This window comes from Pleurodeles waltl, chromosome 3_2 (assembly GCF_031143425.1).
Source record: "Pleurodeles waltl isolate 20211129_DDA chromosome 3_2, aPleWal1.hap1.20221129, whole genome shotgun sequence".
NCBI lineage: Eukaryota > Metazoa > Chordata > Amphibia > Caudata > Salamandridae > Pleurodeles > Pleurodeles waltl.
The window spans coordinates 133,940,647-133,946,646 of NC_090441.1; positions in this window are offsets into that span (position 1 = coordinate 133,940,647).

The following is a 6,000-nucleotide window of genomic DNA, read 5'->3' on the forward strand; positions in this document are numbered from 1 at the left end:
GATTGTGTTGAATAGTAGAGAACTCTCGGACACGAAGACCAGGTAATCACAAATCGAGCACGAGGCGCTAGCCATCAGGTAGGTCTGCTGCCATTTCCACTTATACTTCTGCGGGCAGCCATTCCAGGTCATCACTGACCACACGCCTCAGGTTGCACTGTTTGCTGGAACTTTGTCAGCCACACCTGCCCCACCCTGCAGCAAGTGATGGGCAGTGCAGCTGCAACTTTACCAGTTCGATGTACTGTACCACCCGGGGGTGAATAACCCAGCTGATTACTTGTTCTGACACCCACAAGGGGAGTGAGGGCTAGAGCTAGTCAAGGAAGATGAAAAGGCAGCAGAAGCCTTTGTGAGAATAGTGGTGCAGTCTCCTTATCACATAGCCAGGGGAGCTGAGAAAGAGGAAATTACCATAGTCTAGTCGTGACAATATCAGGGCCTGGATAAGAATTCTCCTCAAGATTATTAAGAGGCAAAAGCAGGATTGTGTTGACTAGTAGAGTACTCTCGGACACGAAGACCAGGTAATCACAAATCGAGCACGAGGCGCTAGCCATCAGGTAGGTCTGCTGCCATTTCCACTTATACTTCTGCGGGCAGCCGTTCCAGGTCATCACTGACCACACGCCTCAGGTTGCACTGTTTGCTGGAACTTTGTCGGCCACACCTGCCCGACCCTGCAGCAAGTGATGGGCAGTGCAGCTGCAACTTTACCAGTTCAATGTACTGTACCACCCGGGGGTGAATAACCCAACTGATTACTTGTTCTGACACCCACAAGGGGAGTGAGGGCTAGAGCTAGTCAAGGAAGATGAAAGGGCAGCAGAAGCCTTTGTGAGAATAGTGGTGCATATCATGTGTTCAAGAGTGCTGTCATTTGCAGAAATCACGGACCCCACCCCATGAGGTTCTCTTGAATAGAGAGGTGTGAGCTAGTAGGGCAGTGGATGATCTCAAGGTCCTTGTAGGAACGTAAAATGAAGTGTTATGCCTAAGAAATTTAGTCCCATATTTATACTTTTTAGCGCCGCATTTGCACTGTTTTTTGACGCAATAACGGTGCAAACTTACAAAATACAATTGTATTTTGCAAGTGTGCACCGATTTTGCGTAAATAAATTACGCAAATGCGGCGCTAAAAAAGTATAAATATGGGCCTTAGGGCCTTTATTATGAAGGGCTTTGTGTGTCATGCATAGGGCCTTAAAGTTAATCCGATGTTTTATGGGTAGCCAGTGGAGGCAGACTAAGGCAGGTTTAGCTGATATATGTCTAGGTGTATTCATGAGTAATCTCGAGGCCGCATTTTGCACAACCTGCAGTCTCCTTATCACATAGCCAGGGGAGCTGAGAAAGAGGGAATTACCATAGTCTAGTCGTGATAATATCAGGACCTGGATAAGAATTCTCCTTAAGATTATTAAGAGGCAAAAGCAGGATGAGGCGATCTTTTTGGATTGCTAATCACTCTTAAGCGACGGTCTAGCCAGAAGCCTATCCTCTTTATATGATCCTTGGGGGGCGGAAGATTATTAAAATCCTCTGGAAGTCGTGCAGGAAAGTCAGAAGGGGCACAATTACCCACAATCATTACTTAAGTTTGGACTCAGTCATCCATTTGGCTACATCTGCCAAACAGGGTGAAAGGTTTGAATGAGAGGAACCCTCGGCGTTAGAGAGTGACACTACTAACTGTGTGTCATCAGCATATGAGACTAAAGAAAGGCCATGGGGTTCCACGACTGTGGCCAAAGAAGAAAGATAGATATTAAAAAGTGTGGGGCTCAGCGAAGAGCCCTGAGGGACACCACATGTAAGGGGGAGTGTTTTGGACAGGAGGAATAGATATCAATGATCTTTTCCTGGAAGAAATCTGCCAGATTATTATTATGATCAATGGAGCACTCTATAGGAGGGTCACCAGGGGAAATATGAGTAAGTTCTTTAAAGATATGGCAAATCTCTTTCTGAGAATTAGCACATAGTTCTATTCTAGTACTGTAAAATGTAGATTGGCCTGATTTGATTCCCTTGTGATAGACTCTAGTAGCTGATTTTTTTGAGGAGATGCTGTAGCCTTTCCTCCACCTTCTCTCTAGCTTTTTACACTCTTTTTTTTTTGTTCCAGCAGTTGAGGTGTGAACCAAGGTTTGGCCTTATGCTTCGACTTTTGATAGTCGCCTTAACCGGAAGGAGGATATCTAGGGAAGTAGAGATCCAGTTGTTAAAGTTTTCTACAGGGCCAATACTAGGTTCATTATGGTTGAAGGATGAGAGGCAGAGAGTATCCTGCCAACCTCTAGGATCTAATTTTGACCATTGGCGAGAAGTTGTCTTTATAGGGGGATGGTGGGGAGAAGGGGCTCCACATGGTGGTGTAAATGAAAGTAAGTGGTGGTCTGTCCAAATAAGAAGCAAAGGAGTATAGACAAGAAAGTTAGAGAGGTTGCTGAAGATTAAGTCAATAGTATGGCCTTTGCTATGGGTGGGTCCTGTGCTGAGTCAAGTCGAAAGGAGCGTTTTGGCAGAAGAACAGTGTATATTGTCTACATGAGTATTGAAGGCTCCAAGTATGGTAAAATTGGGGGTTTTACAAGAAATGCCTGCTACAAAGTCTGGCAAGGCCTGTAGAAATCTCCCATAGGGACCGGGAGGACGATACACGAGTACGTCCGAAAAGGTGAATGTTGCATTGAGATTTAAAGAAAAGAACACGCTTTCACATCCAGGGATATCTAAGGGAGTAGTGGAGCAATTGATGGACTTTTTATGGATAATGGCAATACCTCCACCCCTGGCCTGGGGTCTATCTAAGCAAATAATTGAATAGTCCTGTGGTAGGGCCCTTAATACTTCGGGGGAGGAGTCTTCATTGAGCCATGTTTCTGACAAAAACAGGGTCTCTGGGCGATAATCTTCTAGCAGTGAAAAAATATGTAGGCTGTGGGCAGACAAGGAACGACAGTTGACCAAAAAAAGTCTGCCCAGGTGTTTAGTAAAGTTAATAGAAGGGGGTGGCAGGTCATGCAAATGGGTCCAAAGGCAGTTGTGGCATGCCCAATTTACAGAATCATCAGTTTAAACATAGTGGGATATATCCAAAGGGAAATTGTTGTAGGCCAACAGCTGTTGGCGTGAGTAAACTAACCTTTTAGAGGTCTCTCGGGCAGAATATCTGGCCTCTAGGCTCTCCTGGGCACAGAGGGGCGCAGACGGGCCTGCCTTAGGCATGCCTTTGCAGCGTATTTGGCGCGCCCACTGCGCGCGTCCCCTGTGCAGTCAGCACGTAGGGCTGTTTAAATAGTGCATCTGAAAATGGATGCGAAACAACTAGACCACCGACCAATATGGCGGGTGGAAAATGGGGCTGCCAAAATAAACAAAATGGCGGTTGTGCCGATGTTGCTAAAATAAAAGGGCTAGGAGGAGAGGATTATGCAGGTGATCTAGGGAGCCAAAAGTAAGTACAGTTAAAAGGAAATGCTGCCGAGTGCCTCTGAACACGGGCACCAGCAGTAAAAGAAAAAGCGTTGATAATAGAGTAAGGCGGTTTGAAGTTAAAAATAAATTGGAGATGAAGAGTTAAAAATGCGCTAGGTTTGTCCTCTGAGCTTCTGTTGAAGAGCCAGGGTGTTAAGGTCCTTCCTGAACTGAGGTAGCGATGGTGACTGCCTAAGATGCAGGGTGATCAAGCTCTTTGCTGTGAGGTAGGTGAAGAATCTTCCACCAGCCGAGATCTTCCGTATGTGGGGTACGGTGGCTAGTGCAGAGGTCTGGTTGGGGAGCTGAAGGTGATGTAGTGGTTGAGGTAGACAGGTCCTAGGTCATGGAGGGCCTTGTAAGCATAGACAAGGAGCTTGAAGTTAATTCTCGTCTCAATAGGAAGACAATGGAGATCTCTTAGGTGATTGGAGATATGTTTGCAGCAGGGAATGTGCACAATAAGTCTGGCGGAGGAGTTTTGGATGTGTTGTAGTTTCTTCAGGTTCTTCTGGGTGGCGCCTGCATACAGGGCGTTGCAATAGTCGAGTCTGCTGGTAACAAGGGCATGGGTTACTGTTTTGCGGCAGTCCTTTGGGATCCATTTGTAGATCTTCTGGAGAAGTCAAAGTGTCTGAAAACAGGAGGATGCAACTGAGTTGACTTGGCGGGTCATGGTGAACTATGAGTCCAGGATGAAGCTGAGGTTTTGGGGTGGGGGTGCTGAGGGTCGATGGTCACCAGGAGTCGTCCGGGCTGATGTAGATGGACCTAGGATGAGGATATCGGTCTTGTCAGAGTCGAGCTTGAGGCAACTGTCCTTCATCCAGGCAGCAAGGGCTTCCATCCCATTGTGAAAATTCTTCTTGGCAGCAGTCTGGTTTTCAGTCACTGAGGTGATCAGCTGGGTATCATTGGCGTAGGAGACGATGTTCAGCCCGTGGACCCTGGTGAAGGATGCGAGCGGGCCATGTAGATGTTGAAGAGAATGGGGCTCAAGAAGGAGCTCTGTGGATCTCTGCTGCTGATCTCTGTAGCTTCTGACAGGTAAGGCAGGAGTCTGACTCTCTGTGTTATGCCAGATAGGAAGGAGCGTATCCATTGTAGGGCCTTTCCGCTGATGCCATCTGCGTGGAGCCTAGAGCAGAGGGTGAGGTGTGAGACCGGGTTGATAGCGCCAATAGGTCAAGTAGGATGAGGGCTGCTGTATAGTCGTGGTCGAGGAGCAAGCGTATGTCAACTGTGGCAGTGAGGAGGGTGGTCTCCATGATGTGATTGTTCCTGAACCCTAATTGGGAGGTGTTCATAATCTTGTTGTCCTCAGTGTGTTTACAGAGCTGAGCTTTGATTGTCTTTTCGATGACCTTGACTGGGAAAGGCAGCAGAGGGATGAGGCGGTAATTCTTGAGGTCCAGGTCCATAGCTTTTGATCTGTCAGTGTGGTGCTTAGGGCCTGATTTAGAGCTTGACGGACAGTTTAATCTGCCACAAATCTGATGGATATCCCATCCGCCATATAATGATTTGTATGGGCTATAATGGAATTGTAATACGGCAGATGAGATATCTGTAACCTCTGTGATGAAGTAACCCTCTGCCACAATCTCTAAAAAAAAAATGTTTTAAATATTTTTATTAACATTTGCCATTTACAGGTTGCATTCTTTACTACATGTACATTTTCAGACATTATTTGTGCTTCTACATCATTATTCTTTTTTTCATTTTTTTTTCTTCTCCACATGCGTCATTGTCATTTGTTTCCTATATATTCGATGTCTTTTTCTGCATTCAGATTAGTGAGGTGTAGTCATTGATTGGTCCTTACTATTATCCTGCCGGCTTACCTAAACTTAAACATGTACTTAAACATTCTGGTGCCATTTTCCCAATAGTCTTTTTATGTGGGTGCAGTTTGGAGCATTGTCCTATTCCTTCCTGCTCTTGATTAGTTCTTACCCCTTCTATTGACATGTTGGGTCATTTACTATTCATTAGTCCCCCAGTTCCTCACTTCACTTCTTTTTTGCTAATGTGCAGTTTATTGCTTCTTGTGAGTCATATATAGTTTCAGCTCTCTCTCCTTGGTATGACGGCTTTATCGGTGTGCGTTTCTTGCTATGTCTCATTTCACTTGCCAGTTGCTAGTCTGAGCCTTCTGTGTCCCTGCTTTCTTCCATTACTTCGCTTCTCCAATTTGACAATATCTCTTCCCAGGCCTGAGCTATTGGCGTTTGGCTCAACCCTCTTGCTTCCTCGCTCTTCAGGGCCTGTAATTCCGCCCTCGCCCATCTTTCTACATCCCGCCTCCACTCGGTTACTACTGGGGCCTTGATGGATTTCCAGCCTACTGCTATTAGCCGCCTATATAGTGCTAGCGCAGTATCTATGTAACGCTCCTGCACCTTCCCAATTTTGAGGCCTTGTTTCAGGCCTACCAAGCATAGTGCCGGGGTCTGTGGTATTGAGCATCCCATCATCTTCTCTAGGTCGTTTGTCACCAGCCCCCATCCAGTT